General features: G+C 38.3%; 1 pseudogene; it reads left to right on the forward strand.

Annotated features, from left to right (window-relative positions):
- Window positions 1–6,206: 6,206 nt before the first annotated feature.
- LOC131489802 (heme-binding protein 1-like) lies at window positions 6,207–7,525 on the forward strand (annotated as a pseudogene).
- Window positions 7,526–19,272: the final 11,747 nt, after the last annotated feature.

The following is a 19,272-nucleotide window of genomic DNA, read 5'->3' on the forward strand; positions in this document are numbered from 1 at the left end:
GAAAGTTTATGTTTCTGAGAGACATGATATGATAGAGTAGGAATGGAATGTAGGCATTAGAAGTCAATGTTTGAAAAGATGTTTTACCCACGTAACTTATTTGCCTAATCATTCTATTCCTCCAGAGATAGTATTGACAAATGCAATGTTCTTCTAGGCGTGAAGTATTTTGCTGTATTCATACAGAAATTGTAACCTCACCATTTGATTTCAGTTAGAGACTTTTTAAGCACTGCTCAAAATTTTACAACACAGATAAGCAATTCAAAATGGAAATGTACAGTTATAATCAAAATATTTTTGAAAAATTACCAATTTGGTATTTAAAAAAAATTTTTTTAACGTTTATTTTTGAGACAGAGAGAGACAGAGCATGAACGGGGCAGGGTCAGAGAGAGGGAGACACAGAATCTGAAACAGGCTCCAGGCTCTGAGCTGTCAGCACAGAGCCTGACGCGGGACTCCAACTCACAGACAGCAAGATCATGACCTGAGCCGAAGTCGGCCGCTTAACCGACTGAGCCACCCAGGCGCCCCCATTATTACCAATTTGTAGTAGAGCATCACATAAATGACTATTTGTCCTGATTCCATTCCAGCGCATTCTTCTCATGGGTGCCCAACCTTACTGTGACACAATGCACACAGAAGCAGTGAGGCATGGGGAATGACAGGTACCTAAATTTGAGTCCTTCTTTCTTATGAAGATTGGACAGAATATAAATTGACCAGCCATACTTAGCTCATACTAGATAAAATTGTGAATGTTTTTATTAGGTGGTCCAAAAAAATCCTATATATGTCCTGTAAGAAAGTATCTTTCATCTTTATAAGATGGCCAAGAATTAAAGAACAGAAATATTTGGCAGAATTATGGAGAATAGAGGATCTTCCTTAGAAAAGCAGTAGAAAAAGAATTTGTATTTAAATAGTGCCTATTTTTCCCTGGTTGGTTTATATATTTTGTATCAAAATTCTACAATTATAAAGGTTTTTTGTTTTTGTTTTTTTTTTTAACTCCCGATCTTCCAAAGAGGATATTGTGGCTCTAGGAGCTTAATGCACTTTTCTTCTTGACGCCAAATCCTGTGTTCATGCTTCCTTAGGCTGGGCTCTAGAATCTCTATGTATGTTGTCCATAATTCAGGAAATACATTTAGTGGGAAAAGCCTAGACCTGCCTTCGGGTGAAGGGCAGAAGACAGGTCTACAGGAGCATGAAACTGAGGGCATTAAAACTTCCTGTCCAAACTTCTGCCAAAGAAGGCTGCTGGTATACAATTGTGGTAACTTCTACAAAATATATTGATATGTATATCTTTGTGTATTTTATATCTACCCACACATTTGTTTTTTTAAATATACATACATATTTTTTACTTCAATATAAACAAAAAAAATCAACATCCAATGTGTACTTATAACAAAGTATTCTGGACCTTGCGTTAGGGAGTAAGACAGAACTCATTAAATTAAATGGCATTTAAGCTTTGACCTGAAAGACAGAAGAATCTAACCAGAATTGCATGGCAATAGAAAAACTGAACTGTGTACAAAACGGTATATACAGGGGTCAAGGAAATGTTCACAAATGGAGGAGAAGATTGGGATCCCAGGCAGAGTGTTATTGGAATAATCTGGACAGGGTAAGATGCTTCTAATAGGTTTAGTTTGTTAGTGCAATGGGAAGACTTACTAAAAATACATGAAGTAAATAACTTTACAAGAAAGCAAATGTTAAAATCTCACACCTTAAGTTAATGTTAGTCATAACCCAACTTTTTGCAGGAGTAAAAGTTCTTCTTTATGATTAGAATACTTTAAAGAGAGGTCCTGCTGTGAGAAAAGTTTAATTGGTTGTTTTCTATATTCTGTGAAATGCACTTTTAAGAACTTGTTCCTTGGCAGCAATATTGGCATTTTGCAATGTGTGTGGAGCCTGTATTATAATGAGACATAGGGACCTTTTCAGGGATAGAGCAACACAGCCTGTTGAACGTTTATATTCAGTTTTCTAAATAATTAAGAACAGAATTTCCCAGATTAGCTCAAGAGCTTCTGCTCGTCTCTGATTAAGAACTGGTTGGGAGACAGAATAAGGAATGTCATTGAAGTCTGCACTATCTTGATTACTCACAAAATTTAAGTATTAAGTAATTTAAGGCAATTGTTTAAGGCAATTATTCTTAAAGTGTCATTTAACAACCAACCAGCAGCCTCAATATCACCTGGGAATCCATTAGAAATGAAAATTCTTAAAAAATAAAAATAAAAAGCGGGCACCTGGGTTGCTCAGTTGAGCGACTCTTCATTTCACCTCAGGTCATGTTCCCAAGGTCATGGGATCAAGCTCCACACTGAGCTGCTTAAGATTCTCTTTCTCTCTGCCCCCCTCCCCCACTTGCATTCTAAGTTAAAAAAAATGAAAATTCTGGGGTCCCACCTCAGATCTACTGAATCAAAATCCTGAGGTAAATCCAGCACTGTGTTTTATAACCCTTCCATGTGGTTCCAAAAAACACTTAATTTTGAGAACCAGTACTTAGAACTTCCTCCCACCTTATTACTAATCATCAGGGAAATGCAAATCTAAACTACAATAAAGATATCACCTTACGCACATCAGAATAAGTAGAATCAAAGAAATAAGCGCAGGTATGTATGTAAACTGATGAAGCCACTGTGGAAAGCAGTATGGAGGTTCCTTAAAAAATTAAAAATAGAATTACTATATGATCCAGTAATTCCACTGGTGGGTGTTCATCCACAGAAAAGAATACTAATTCAAAAAGACATATGCACCACTACATTCACTGCAGCATTATTTACAATAGCTAAGATATGGAAGCAACTCAAGTGTCCATCCATGAGTGGATAAAGAGGTGGTATATATACTATGGAAAATTAGTCATAAAAAATGCAATCTTGCCATTTGCAACAACATGTATGAGCTGGAGGGGAATGCTAAGTCAAGGAAAGATAAATAACATGGTTTCACTTAAAAATGGACAAAAAAAAAAGACTCAGAGAACTGGTAGTTGCCCAAGAGAAGGGGGGAAATAAAGTAGGGGGATGGGTGAAATAAAGGGGATTAAGAGGAGCTCCTGGGTGGCTCAGTCGGTAAGCAGTAAGCGTCCGACTTCAGCTCAGGTCATGATCTCATGGTTTTTGAGTTTGAGCCCCGCATCGGGCTCTGTGCTGACAGCTCAGAGCCTGGAGCCTGCTTCAGATTCTTTGTCTCCCTCTCTCTCTCTCTCTGCTCCTCCCCCACTCTGTCTCTCTCTCTCTCTCTCAAAAAGAAATAAACATTAAAAAAAAATAAAGGGGATTAAGAGCAACAAACTTCAAGTTATAAATCATGGAGATATAAGGTACAGCATGGAGAATTAGTGATAATATTGTAACTTTGTATGGTGAGTATACTCATTGTGGTAAACACTGAATAATGTATAGAATTGTTTAATCAATACATTATATACAACTAACGTTGTATGTTAGGTAAAAAAAAAAATTCTACTTTAACCTATTAGTTGGAAACTGCATAAAAGAAATCACACATATCCAAGGACCACTCAAATGCATGTAGTCCCATCTCTGTATGGTTTTTGTACATTATCAACATCAGTAGTCTGTACATTACATTCTTTCTCTTAACACAATGTGCATCAGTAATCACGCTCCCCTTATCCCACTCCAGCATTACCTCCTCTGATTTCGTCAACTCCTGGCTATCTGGCTTCCACCCCAGAGATTACTTCTCTTTGGTAATTCCTGTGAGCTCCTCACTTAATGCGTCTTAAAAATTGCATGCCTGCTTATTATCTATGTCCTACTAGAATTTAATTGCTTGCTACTAGGTGATTTTACTGTGTTGTTCACTATTCTATTTGTAGCAGCTGGAAAAGTACCTGGCAGAGATTACTTGCTCAACAAAATGTTTTAAATGGCAAAGAAAATAACTTGCTTTCAATTCCTTGGGTACTCTACAAGGTTAACACACTTCATTAACAACAGTATTCAAAATCATGAAATCTCCACCATGGACTTCAATAGTACTTCAGTGTCTGGCTCTCTCTATATGGTTCTCAGTCTTCTATTTTCATTATCCCTTGCTGGAGATTCTTTTTCTCTTTGTTTTGCAACCTTATCCATTCATAGAGGCAGAAAATGATGGTAATTCAAGAAGGCAAATTTTGAAATCAGATCCTATGCAAATTACATGCTATAAGCCTTGCTTATCTCATCTGTAAATGGGCGTCCTGATATTATTTATCCTGTGGTATTTTGAATACTAGATGAAATTGCAAATTATAGCAACTAACCCTTATTACATTTTGTCATTGTTCCTCTGCAAATAATGGAAATCACTAACCTCCAACTTTTAACTTTTTCAGAGCTACATTTTCAACTTCCTGATGGCCGATACAGATTTTTTAACTTTCTATTCAACTTGTTACCACCACACTGATTAGTTTTCCTCTTCTTTCAGATGACTTGGGAACCCTTGGCTCAACTGCTCACTTCTCATCTTCAACATCCAATCAGCTGTATTTAGTTTTAAGTTACATGATCATCTTTTCATGTCCAACCACCCCCCCAATTTTTCCCCCCATTTCCATCATGACCTCACTGGTGTAAGAGCTGGAGATGTGCCCTTTACAACAGTCAGCAAAAACAAATGCTTCATGAATTCCCTCCAGAATACCTTATTCCACCAATCTGCAGCCAGAATGTTTCTTTAAAACACAAATATATTGAGACCATCAATTGCCTTCTCATGGTCCTCAGAAAAAATGAATGTAATTACTACTTCAGTCCAGTAATCTCAAGCTGGTTTAGCACAATCCCAGCCCTCTAATGTACAGAGAATATATATTCCTCCATAAAGCATGCTAGAGATCTTGAGGGCACATACACACTAGGATGGCCACAAAAGGCATCCAACAATGCTTATGCACATCCTATCTCCTGGATACAAGTGAGAAGGCCCCATATGGTCCCGAACAGATATCCTGAGTGCTTATGGCCTCATGCAAATAAATATATTTTCTAAGCCCCATACTACACCTGAAACCAATTTTTACCATACTGTTAACTATCTAGAATTTAAATAAAAACACCTAAAAAAGAGAAATTCTTAACATGATCTACAGCATCCTTCCTTGTCTAGCCCTTACCAGTCTCTTCAGTCTCCTCCAATACCATGAGCCCTCTTACTGTCTTCTGAAGTCACTACTGGACCTAAACCAGTTTCTCATACTTGCCAAGCCCTGTCCTGCCACTGGAGTTGGGCAGGCTATTGGTATAGTTTGAAATACCCTTCTTTTCTTTCTTTACCTCAGTTAACCCTCACTGCTCCTTCTCAGCTGCAGCCATTACTCTCCTCTCCTTGACAGGGTAAAATAATTCACTATATAACACTTTAATAGCACTATATTCTTAGGTGCAAGATTTATCGTAAGCATTCCATAAAAGTTAATGAAACCAGAATTAGTAAATACTTTAATAAATTATTTTTGTAGGGTCTGTGGTCTAAATTTGCAATCGTTTATGGGTCGCCCCCCCCCCCACTATTGCTGATCTGCCAAGAATGAACCTTTCGTTTTTTTTTTTTACTCTAACAAACTTCATGACTCAAATTTCTTCCCTAGACAGTTTATATTTCCTGCTAAATCTGATGTTAAATTCTGAAATGTCAAATATGGTTAAGTTCCTTCCCTGCTCAAAATCCTTCATTTGTTCTTCATTATGTGTAAGGAATAGATACAAGTGTCTTAGCATGATAAGGTTCTTGCTAGTCTGAACTCTATCTTTCCTGTATTTACCAACTTACACTATCTCCAACAAAGTACCTTCAGAATTACCTGAATCAACATATCTGCTTTACCTGATATATACTTCAAGCTCCCATGGGTTAAAGCATATGTACAATAAAAGCTGAAAATCCACTGGACTTGATACAGGGCAGAATTAAAGAACTAAACAGTCTGGGCAGACATAATTTCCCTTCACGTCTCAGGGAGAATTTCCCTCCTAGATACATGTTTGACCACCCCACATTTGCTTCTCTATGTATTTTCTCTTAATATCTTAATATAATGTGGTTTTACTGGAAAAAAATGTTGTAAATAAGTGCTATTGGTTGTATTATTCATCATTATAGTACCTTAGAAACCAGTCAGAAAAAAAGAGTGCCACAGCCACATTATGCTGAGCACGGTCAAGAACTTGCTGTTTCAGACTGTTGGCAAGGAAGAAGTCTCCTATGAGGACGCAACCTGTGAAGGCAGGCGGTTTGCCACAGTGGAACTGACAGATAAGCCTGTGGATGAGGCTCTATGGGAAGCATTGCCCAAAGCCATGAAGTACGTGGGAGGCCCCCAGGACAAGGGAGTCGGGATGGGGATGACAGTTCCTATCTCCTTTGTTGTATTTCTCAGTTAAGAAGTCCGGTTCTGGATTCCAAACCAGTTTCAGAGCCACCTGCCAGTTTGCATCGATGAAAGCATTAAGATGGAGAGGGAACACATCTATTCCCTGCAGTTTGGTGGCTACACCGAGCAAGCAGACTGCACAGCTCATGCCGCCCAGCTACGGACCACCTGGAGGGCACAGCCACGTGCCAGAGTGACATCTACTTTTGCACCGGGTAGGACTCTCCCATGAAGCCATATGGGCATCACAATGAGGTCTGGCGGTGAAAGCAAGAATAATTCACTGACCCAGAACTTCCTGGATGTGTGCTTCTGTGTCCACTTCCTCAGGGGAGAAGGAGGAAGCAAAGTTTGCAACTGTATCTCCAGCTTAACCAAGTCTTCTTCAAAGCTGGTTCGAGTTAGTTGTCTGAAATGAGCATAGTCCATCTATGCTCTCCTTCTTGTGGTGGGTAATACAGCCAAGATGGGCAGCATCCCTCTGACCAGAAAAAATCCAGCAACATTTTCCCGGCTAGCTGGGTCGCTAAAAATGGATGTTTTAAAAATTACTGAACGTGTATTTTTGTCATTGAGGGAAAAATGTGGTTTGTGCATGATCTTTCATCTGTGATTCTTATAAGGCCTTTGTCTAAAAACAAACAGATCTTTGACTTAAAAAGAATTGGATATTTTCCTTATAGGGACAACTGGATATGATGGAGTAGTTCAAAGCACTTCTGCAATATTTAACTCAGGGCTGACTGTATATGCAACACTGTTAAGACCTAAAGGAAGATTATAAAGGTGATTATACACAAAATACTGTCCTCAAGAAGCTTCGTGTCTCCTGAGGTTCCAGAAGAAGCAGGCATAGGATTGTATTCAACACAAGGTGCACAGTGTAAAGTGCCAAAAGTTCTATAAAGACTAAGTGCTTTGGCAGTGCCTGAAACGGAAAAAAGATTAATTTTTACTGAGATGACTGGATCTGACTTAATGATGTGAGTGACATTTGACCTGAGTCGAAGACAGTGGAAGATTTGATTAGCCAGAAATAGGGAAAGAGGTCACCCCAGGCTAAGGGAGAAATACGAGGTGGAGCAGGGTCCACAGGGCGTGACCTTTTTGGAGAAAGGCAGCTAGAACAGAGCTGAGGTTACACAGGTCTTCTGTAAGAAAAGTGATTCATGGGGCGCCTGGGTGGCGCAGTCAGTTAAGCGTCCGACTTCAGCCAGGTCACGATCTCGCGGTCCGTGAGTTCGAGCCCCGCGTCAGGCTCTGGGCTGATGGCTCGGAGCCTGGAGCCTGTTTCCGATTCTGTGTCTCCCTCTCTCTCTGCCCCTCCCCCGTTCATGCTCTGTCTCTCTCTGTCCCAAAAATAAATAAAAAGCGTTGAAAAAAAAAAAAAAAAAAAAAAAAGAAAAGTGATTCATATGAGAGATGAGGTTCAAAGGACAGATTGGGATCAGACTGTGAAGTCACAGATACCATGTGAAGAAATTTTTATGACCACAGCAAGGGACAATAAGAAACATTTTTTTTTGTTATTCTTTTAAAATGATCAGGATTTAGTTGTAGCTATTCTACCATCTCTAGGACATTAGGAAACACAAACTGTTTTAGCCTCAATCTCCTATACAATAAAATGATACCTATTAACTATGCGGTGTGTTTTTTGTTTTTTATGATTTACTCTATGCCAGGCTTTGTTCTGGAGCTGGTGATATAGCAGTGAAAGAAAGAAAAAAAAAAACTCCATACTTGTATGCGCATTAAATTTTTGAGGAAAATCAAGTAATAAGCCCATACACAGTATGTGACATGGAGAGAAATTCCACAAAGGGAACGACAGCAGAATTAGGGGGGTGGGTAGAATGATGGAGGCCATGATTTTAAATAAGGTGTTAGTGTAGGTCTGAAGAGGAGATTGCTGATCAGGTTCCCAAGTGGTTTTGTGGTGTTCAGAGTCCAGGCAGACGAGACAGCAAGTGCAAACCAGCTGAGAACGAAGGGTGCAGCAGTAAAGTGGTCGAATTTCAGCTATTTGGAAGGTATAGGCTACAGTATTTTCATACAGATCAAATGTGAGATGTGAAAAGTAGTCTGGGATGACTGATGGGTTTTTGGCCTGAGCATCCAAAGAAACGAAGGTGTCCAATGAAAGCACACTTGACTCAAAGGTGTCAGAACACAGGAGGACGAACTGGTAAGGAATAGAATCTGGAGATTTATTGGAGGCTCTTTAGACATACACATGGAGATTTCAAGCTGTCTTACTCGCCGTTTCTCTGGACTGATCTCATACTCTGTCAAGCTCATATACCATCTGTGCACTCACTGATGGTTCCTAATGTGTGTACCCAACTTTAACTTTACCTTGAACTAAAGATACTCATCTTTTGAGTTTGGGAGTGTAGGAGATCAGTCCCAGAGAAACAGAGAATAGAAAATAAGACTGAGTACAGAACCTCTGAGTTTTATCATGCATTAGTGTTGAGACAATGAGGGTCTGATATTAACATCTGAGGAAGAATGATGAAGAAATAAAGAGTATTCTGGAAGGAAGGTAGAGAAAGCACATCAAGAAGGAAGGAGTGATCAATGAGGGCATGTGCAACCAATAACTCAAAGAATAACTCAAGGAAAACTCAGAACTTACTAGATTGAACAACATGGAGGCCTTGGTGAAAGCAATCAGGGCAGTTTGAGGAAGAATGGTAATATGGTAGGCTTAAAATCTTTCCTACTAAAAGTTCCTTATACCGTAAGACTTTAGTAAAACACCCAAAATATTAACAAAAAAATTTAGCTTTTTAAACATTAAAAAAATTTTTTAAACATTGCTGAAGAATGTGAAGGAAATTTTTGAAGGCCAAACCAAAAAAACATAAATGGAATTATTTCTATGACATGCTGCCACATAGCAAACAGCATACCAAGCCTAAAATTATTTTTGTTTGCCAATAGCATTATTTGTAACTGCCAAAAACAGATAGGAGTAACAAAAAATCTAGGCCATAAAATTGCCTGGAGCTGGATTAAAGACCCTAATATAACACTGGGAATCTAGCAGAGAGCTAAATCGTCAATGAAAAGGTGATGTAAGACACATGCGCATGCGTGCGCGCGCGCGCGCACACACACACACACGAAAAAAAAACACTTATTTGTTACAAGTTTGGCTCTAGTCAGGAGAAAATATACTAAGTACTTTTAGATCACAAGTCTTAGTTCACATGTTTTGAGGCCTAAATACATTCTTCAGAGCTTCTATCCTCAGTCTTACTTGGTTTCTAATTAAATCCTCAATTGGAAATGTTTTCGAATATCCAGAAGCAAATATCATTTTTTTCCTACAGGAATTGTGCTCATCTGGGGCCACAAAGAATTCTTGTAAATTTCCAAATACAAAAAAATAAATAGATAAGGGAAAAAGACACCATAAATGTAAGTCAGCCAAAAAAAAAAAAAAAAAAAGTAACAAAATGAGAGTGGAGATGCTATCCTATGGGATGTTTACAGAAATTCTCACAATAAGGCAGCTTTCCACCCAGGCTTCAGACTAAATATTTTATTTGGGCCTATTATCCAGTTTAATTTTTTTCTTCGGCTACATAAAATCTTTTAAACTCTTAGGTTGAGTATTCAAGTTCAGTTATTACACTTTACAACTTTTTTTTTTTTTTTTTTTTTTTTTTTTTTCAATGTTTTTTATTTATTTTTGGGACAGAGAGACACAGAGCATGAACGGGGGAGGGGCAGAGAGAGAGGGAGACACAGAATTGGAAACAGGCTCCAGGCTCCGAGCTGTCAGCACAGAGCCCGACGCGGGGCTCGAACTCACAGACGCGAGATCGTGACCTGGCTGAAGTCGGCCGCTCAACCGACTGCGCCACCCAGGCGCCCCTACACTTTACAACTTTTTAAGTATAACCCATTTGATTTCTAACTTTTTTTTTTTTTTTTGAGAGAGAGACAGAGAGAGATTAAACACATGAACAGGGGAGAGGGAGAGGAGACAGAGAATCCCAAGCAACCTCCATGCAGATACTGACACGGGGCTTGATCTCACAACTGTGAGACTATGACCTGAGGTGAAATCAAGTCAGCTCAACTGACTGAGCCACCCAGGTGACCTTTAACCCATTTGACTTTAAACATTTTTTACTTCTGTAAAATTCTCTCAAAATATTTTCTGTTTTCTCAAAAATTTTTAACATTTTAATGAGTTACTAACAGTGTCTTATTAAACCAATCTTGATCTTCAGGTATCTTTGTTGTGTTTTTATTTTTGGCTTTTGATATCCATCTTTACCTGTGGATATTCCAGGTAAGTTTGATTTAATTCCAGATGTGTTTAAAATATTGCAGAGAAATTTTAAAGACCTGAGTCATCTTCTCTAAAGGGAATTTTTGGGGGCGCCTGGGTGGCGCAGTCGGTTGAGCGTCCGACTTCAGCCAGGTCACGATCTCGCGGTCCGTGAGTTCGAGCCCCGCGTCAGGCTCTGGGCTGATGGCTCGGAGCCTGGAGCCTGTTTCCGATTCTGTGTCTCCCTCTCTCTGCCCCTCCCCCGTTCATGCTCTGTCTCTCTCTGTCCCAAAAATAAATAAATTAAAAAAAAAAAAAAAAAAACGTTGAAAAAAATAAAGGGAATTTTTGTTTTTAATATGCATTTAGGGGAGGGGCAAATGTCAATCTGAGTAAAGTTTAAATTGATTTGTAGCTAGGCTTATCTATTTGTTATTCCTTCTCTTCCTCACATCCTCTACCACTTTCAAAGTATTTACCAAGACCTCTCATCTTAGCTCTGCAATCCAGTTTTGTTCCTTATTTCTGTAGGATGCTCTGAAGATTTCAGCCACTAAACCTCCCACTTTCCATACCCCACCTAACTTCTCAAACTTATGACTCCTGATTAATGCCTAGAAGGCAGGCCTAGAATATTAGGTTCACTGTTCTTAAAGAACACTCTCCCTTGTTAACATTTGAATTTCTTCACACATTACTTTAAAATGTTTCTATATTTTTTGTGTTTTTCTTCTCTGTAAAGGAACTGCTCTAAAATATAAGCCAAGATAGGAAACGATCAAAATCCTAGAGGAGAACACAGGCAGCAACTTATTAGGAATGTCTCCAGAGTCAAGAGAAACAAAAGCAAAATGAACTATTGGGACTTCATCAAGATAAAAAGCTTCTGCACAGCAAAGCAAACTATCAACTAAAAGACAGTCTATAGAATGGAAGAAGTTATTTGCAAATTACATATCTGATCTAGGGTTAGTATTCAAAATCTAGAGTATTTATCAAACTCAGTACCCCAAAAACAAATGACCCAGTTAAGAAATGGGCAGAAGAGGGGCGCCTGGGTGGCTCAGTCAGTTGAGCATCCAACTTTGGCTTAAGTCATCCTCTTGCGGTGAGTTTGAGCCCCGCATTGGGCTCTGTGCTGACAGCCTGGAGCCTGTTTCAGATTCTGTGTCTCCCTCTCTCTGCCCCTCCCCCACTCATGCTCTGTCAAAAATAAACAGAAAAAAATTTAAGAAATGGGCAGAAGACATGAGTAGACATTTTTCCAAAGACAACATCCAGATGGCCAACAGACACAGGAAAAGATGAACATCACTCATCATCAGGAAGATACAAATCAAAAACACGATGAGATACCACCTTGCACCTGTCAAGATGGCCAAAATTAACAACTCAGGAAACAACAGATGTTGGTGAGGATACAGAGAAATGGGAACCCTCTTACACTGTTAGTGGCAATTCAAAGTGGTACAGCCACTCTGGAGAACAGTATGGAGGTTCCTCAAAAAGTTAAAAGTAGAACTACCCTATGATCCAGCAGTTGCACTATTAGGTATTTACTGTAAAGATCTAAAAATACTGATTCAAAGGACACACACACACCCAAATGTTTATAGCAGCATTAACAATAGCCAAGTCATGGAAAGACCCTAAATGTCCATCAATTGATGAATGGATAAAGAAAAAATAGCACATACACACACAATGGAATATTATTCAACCATCAAAAATTGTGTAATTCAGCCATTTGCAACATGGAGAGTATTATATGCTCAGCAAAACAAATGAGAAAAACACATTGTTTCACTAACATGTAATTTAAGAAACAAATGAACATAGGAAAAGGGAGAAAAAAAAGCAAATCGTAAGAGACTCAACTATAGAGAACAAATTGAGGGTTTCTGGAGGGAAGGTGGGTAGGGAATAGGTGATGGATATTAAGGATGGCACTTATTGTGTTGAGCACCGGGTGTTATATCTAAGTGATTAATCACTAAATTCTACTCCTGAACTGAAAACAAATGAAAAATAAAAAGAAACAAAACAATTAAGTAAAAAAAAATAAATAAGCCAGTCTATGCCCACAAATAGATAGCCCAAAGATAAAGTTTTACCTCTAGGAAGACAACCAGAAATGTAATTGTGAAAAATTTACAGAGAAATTCAGATATTCCATTGATGCTCTACTCTGTGGCCAACCTTGGTATCGGCATTCATTGTATTGTTTTTATGCCAGACACACACATGTTAGTACTACATAATGTGTAACATGGATCCTGTATTTTAACAGGAAAAAGGTGGAGAGTTAAAGAAATGGGAATCAGCAAGTACAGACAAGGTTTTTTATTTCATTTCAAAGGGGAAATTGAGAACTTGGACATTGCTTACAAGGATTTAAAACAGAAAGAGCCTCTTTTAAGACACAGTCTACAATCCAGAACGTCTCCACGCTGACATGGGGTGGTATGAAGATTGCATTAATCCATCATGTAAAAAACAAAGCAAACCATGAATACTTTTTTTTTTTTTTTTAACATTTATATTTGAGGCAGGGAGAGACAGAGCATGAACGGGGGAGGGTCAGAGAGAGGGAGACACAGAATCTGAAAAAGGCTCCAGGCTCTGAGCTGTCAGCACAGAGCCCGACACGGGGTTCGAACTCACAGACTGTAAGATCATGACCTGAGCCGAAGTCGGACGCTTAACCGACTGAGCCACCCAGGCGCCCCAAACCATGAATACTTATAACAAGAGTATGTATTTAAGTTTCTTTCTAGCCTTATTATTTAAAAATTCTAGTTGTAGGGAGAAGAGATGGTAAGGCAAGCAGGAAAAGGGTCTTGGAAAATAGAAAGATGAGGTGAGGGAAAGTGGGAAGTTCATAACAATTCTTGGATTTCTAAGCTCCATAACTGAAAGGAAAGCAAGACAGCCCTTTATGTATTAGAAAAGGTAATGTCAGTTTACCATATTAACACCTAGTTCCAGGTCCCAATAAGGAAAGTAATAGTCTGCTTGGGAAATTACTTTGATATGGTGTGTAAGTTGGTATTGATGTCCATCATACCTACGATTATCCTACGCTATGGCAATATGGTAATTTTAACGGGCAGGCTGCTAGATAAACTTACATTCTACTTGAATTCAATATACCACTTAATCCTGAGCTATTTAAGGGTCAGCTAGCAGCAAAATACTTTTTTTTTTTGCCATACTTAAGTGTCCTAATTTCTTTCTCTTAAAGAGTACAATTATCCAAAATTGGTGTTCAGATAGAGAATAGACAGAGCAAAATAGACAAAATTCACATAATCCACAGGAGATGTTATCTCACTGGGATTGCTAGTTTGCATTAACTTGGTCAATTTGGATGCCAAGAGCAATGCAGCTCTGCCTGAATTGGGGAATATTTGTCAGTTAATTATTCAGTGCTGTTCTGAATAGTCCCCTAGGTATAAAACTGGAACCTCTGTCGGAGAGAAAGTTAAGTAGTTATGAAAATATGAGAAATTATGGGAGGATAAATTACGTTTCACCTGACATTAAACTGTTGATCAACTATCAATACTAATGTTTTCCTAAAGGGGAGAAAACCTTACAATAAAGAATGTTTTTAAGAAAAATTACCTTACTATAAAATGTGCCATATCCCATTTGTGTTTCACTGTATTCTAGAGCTATCAGTCTTATGAAGCAATAAATTTCTGTTGTATACTCCATGAGCTCCTGTGATAACATTTTATATTGCTTGTCTGCTGCCTGAAGGAGGAGGGTAAAATATTATTTCAAGGTGCATTTTGCATCCAAGGAGACTAGACCTGTTTATTACAGTAGTCCTATTTGTTACTCTAGGGCAATGGTTATTAGATATGAAACAAAATGAGAAGGATTGGTTTCTCTTCCCCAAGGAAAGGAGAGACGAATACACGAAAGAAGGAAAAATGGGAGGGGAAGATAAACCAGTGAAATCTTGGGAGGTGGACACTAAGTGGGTGATTGTCTATTGAGGCAATCTGCCCCTTAAGAGGTGACTGGCTGAAATGCCTTAATATCAACAAGCAATATTAAATACTTGCTCTGAGACGAGGGCTGTAATTCTAACCATGTCACCCTCAAATATTCACTATTCCTGTAGACGTGGTGGTTTTGTTCATGTGGCCCATGAGGAGGTGGTTAGGTGACATGTTTGATGTTCAGGTTTGTGTTTTCTCAAAATTCATAGGTTGAAGTTCTAACCCCTGGCACTTCATAAAGTAACCTGATTTATTAAGAGGGTCATTGCAGATATGATTAAGTAGGGTAAGCCTCTAATCCAGTATGTCTGGCATGAAGCCGCCTATAGAGAGAAGATATTAAGATAGAAAAAGAACACCATCTGCAAAGAACACCCAAAATTGCTAGCAGTTTACCAGAAGCTGGAAGACAGGCATGGAACAAATTTTCCCCCAAAAACTCTGTAAAGGAACCAATCCTCACACAATTTGATCTTAGACTTTTAGCCTCCAAAACTGTGACACAATAAATTCTACCAACTACCCAGGTGGTGATACTTTGTTATTGTAATGCTAGCACGCTATTTTTTTTTAACATGGTGAAAAAAAATAAGCACGAAAGGAATCTGTTCTTCAGAAGTGGAATCACCTGGTAATTTCAGGTCCTCTAACAGATGGGATTTGATGTGTAAGATTTTATTGGGGGAAAGACCTATGGAAGAAAAAGGGGGTGAGGTGGGGAGAGTTAACTACATGCAAGTCTAACTCCTACGAAAATAGAGTGGGGAGGAAAGAAGGACTGGGTGAAGGAGTCTTGGAATAGAGCATATTTCTAAGCAAGGTTAAGATAGGTTAACAGAGAATCTTCTACCTTAAGTTACATATCACTGGAGTCCCAGGTCTTGCAGTAGTAAGCTTTCATAGAATCCCTGTTGTGCTTACTCACAGAGAAGCCTGAAGACAGTGTGACCTCAATACAAATGCAACAGTGGATAGATAAGGGTGGCAGTTGGGCTGTCTGTTAACTATGTTCCCCACAGCGTGATATCTGAGCGACACAGTTCCCTGGTTGCCACACTGGAGGATCTGAAGATCCCTTAGAATATTTCTTGAAGGTCAGCTGGAAGTTATCCGTTTATGGTACCCCAGCTATCATGGTGATATCTTTTTGATCAGGAGATGGCAAACAATGGCCTATGGCCCAAACCCAGCTACTGTTCTCTTTTTGTATGACCTTTGGACTAACACTGGTTTTTAAAGAGTAAAGAAAAAAAAAAAAGAAATGAAAAAGAGGAAGAGAAGACCCAAGAGACTACATGTGACCCACAAAACCCAAGATACTTAATATCTGGTTCTTTACAATATCTGGTTCTCAAAAAAAAAGTAGCTGACCTTTATTTTAGAAGTTACCAACAGCCATTAGTATTGGGGTTCCACACATATCAGGTTGGCCTGTTTCAGCCAGTTATCCCTAGACCACCTAGGTCTATGGAAGTAAGCCAAGTTGGGCATGATTCAGTGAGGTGGAGCGGGTAGGTTGTATTCTTTAAAAGGAAGGGATATGGAATCATTAGACACAACATATCTGTCTTCTGGCAGTCACATATTAGTTCAAGCTTCACGTCATTTTCTCCTTTCCAGATAAGAATTTTCATGTTCTGTATGATAGGTGTGGCCAGTTCACAGCCACTGACCTACTGAGAAGTGGGTGATGGTGGCCAGTGGTCTATCATCCAACCTTACCCACTGGATGTCAACCTATGCTAAATTCAAGCCAGTTCATCTTTATAGTCCTTTTAGATCTCAGAAAAATTAACGTGTGCTATTTTTTTTTTGAGAAAGAAAGGGTATGCACATAGGTGAGGGGCAGAGAGAAAGGAAGAGAGGGAATCCCAAGCAGTCCCTGCACTGTCAGTGAAGAGCCTGACACGTGCTCGATCTAACTAAATGTGAGCCCAAATCCAGAATCAGATGCTTAAATGACTGAGACACTGAGGTGCCCCAATGTATGCTATTTAAAATTTGAAAGTTGGCTGATGAAATCATCTTTGAAAATACCTACACCAGCAACAATTTTTTTATAATTTTTAGATCTAGGTAAATATTGAATCAACCATTTTAAAGTTATTAGCAAAGGAACAGATGTGAATTTTTTTTTTTTTTTTTTTTTTTTTTTTTTTTTTTTTTTTTTTTACCATGAGTGAAGTGTAGGAGGTGGCTTTTGAGAAAAGGAGCATTATGTATTAAAAGGATCAGTCAAGCTGCTGGAATGTGAATACACTATATAAGGGAATATAGAAAGTCCAGAAATAGACCCAAGTGCACATATGCAGCCTATATGTAAGTAGTCACTAAACCTATTCAGTATCAACCATCACTTTCTTGTCCTACCAGCTTTAGGCTCAATTCATTTTACCTTCTTTTACTCTTTCTTCATGTGACTTCCAGGATAGGGAAAGAATGAACAAATGGTATAGGAATAATTGGCTAACCATTACAAAAGATCTTATTTTCTTATATGTAAAAAAAAAAAAAAAAAAAAAAAAAAAAAAACACACACAAAAAAAAGAAAACAGGACTTGACTATTATATAATAGTCCATAGAAATTAAGAGCATTTCAAATGCAAGAATGGAAAGTTACAAAAACAGTTCCGAATTAAGTGTATAGGTGCTCCCAATAATCAAGTATTTCAGGTCTGTTTCAAGAAATGAATTAGGCACTTAGCATGTATCAATGAAGAGAATAAACCACAAAATAGACCAATTGTGCCATTTATTTCTAGGGAGAGATCATAAAATAAGCCTAATTATAAACATTATTTACCATTTTAGGTAAGTACACAGGGATCATGAGTGGTGGGGTAGGAGGAGGGGCTTTGCAGAATTAGGAACTGTGGTCTGGGTAAGCTGGGTTGAAAAAGTGAGATGTAAGGAAGGACAGAAGAAATTTAGGCTAGTACATAATTGGGGAGGGAGTGTCCTGGGTAAAGAAAATAATAGAGTTATGTACTATGGTAAACCATGTGCTAAGTACTGTAGGAAAGTAAGGATGGTCCATGTGGCTGGAGCATGGTGAGTAGACCATGATTCCTGGTCTCAAGAGAAGGTCAGTGAGGTAAGTAGGTTCGACAATGATTGGCCTTGGCGGTATTGTACAGAACTGTGATTTTTACTAGAAGTAAAATGCAGAGCAGGTGTTAGGTGTTTACAACAGAGAAAAGATCTCACACAACATTTATTTCAGGAAAATTACTCCATAAATCTCTTATAGATACCTCATAAGTGGAAACATGCAATGTTTGCCCATCCATGACAGACTTAATTTCAGTAGTATGATGTCTTGTAGGTTCATCCACATTCTTGCAAATGTCAGGATCCCCCCCTTTATATATATTTTCTTTATCCATTTATCTAAATGGATCTAAATCTACCTATCTAAATCTAAAGCTATTTAGATTATTTCCACATCTCGGCTCTTGTAAATAATGCTGTATTGGAACACAGGAAGACAGACAGCTCTTCAAGATCCTGATTGCCATTCTTTTGGATATATACACCCCACATGTCTCACCTATTTAAGAACATCACTTTTAGGATCTAGTGTTCCTGAAAGGGCAGAGGGTGGGGGGGCTGGATTTACTTAAATTTGGTAAGATCTGGTAACAGGTGGGAAAAACAAGGGGCAAAAGTTGATGGATGGGGAAGTTTTGTTGATAGGAATATGTGAAGTTCTCTGCTGATGGCTTTTATATTGACATAGAAAATAATCCTAATATATTAAGGGTTACAAATGGTATGTGGGTAACCCTGTTTACTGTGTCTGAAAGTGATTTTTGAGGATGAGCACTAAGTTTCTAACACTAGAAAGGACTCTGGTTAGTCTGAGCCCAGGAATCAGAAGAAAAAAAAGGCTCTAACAATTCAAATGCAAGATTTTCTTCTTCAAATGCAAGATTATTAAAGGTGTAAATCAAAGGTAGGTCAAAATAAGTGCCAAACTGAACATTCATCTGAAGACGACATTAGGAGAGAATATTTGGGGGAACCCCAAAGTCCATCTTTGCTTATTGGTCTTTAATGCTGTCTTTAAAATAAGGGTTTGAGAATGGAGTATTGGAGAATAGAGGCTACAAAGGCACACAAAGTCTTTCATTCCTCACACAGGTTTGTATTCAGTACAGATGATTACACTGGTTGTTGCAGACCTGAATGTCAAACTCTCCAATTCAAACATATTTTGTTTGCTGAGATACAGGCACCACATGACTTACAATGATTCTAGGTAGCTCCTATTTAATGTTCTTTAATAAACCCTTACAGATTTCTAATTGAGTTCATGACTTGTCCAAAGATTAAGTACAAGGGTGTTTTTTAAAGTTTGAAATAATTTCATAACTTGAAAGATGTGGTTTATAAAAAAGATTTTATAATTAAAAAGTTAATTGAAATCATAATTCTGAATTAGAACAAAGACTTGTAAATTACTATGAAGTTAAAAATGAGTATTTTCAAAACATTCAAATGTATTGAACATTTCAAAACATTCGTTCTTTGT

This window comes from Neofelis nebulosa, chromosome 1 (assembly GCF_028018385.1).
Source record: "Neofelis nebulosa isolate mNeoNeb1 chromosome 1, mNeoNeb1.pri, whole genome shotgun sequence".
NCBI classification, from domain to species: Eukaryota; Metazoa; Chordata; class Mammalia; order Carnivora; family Felidae; genus Neofelis; species Neofelis nebulosa.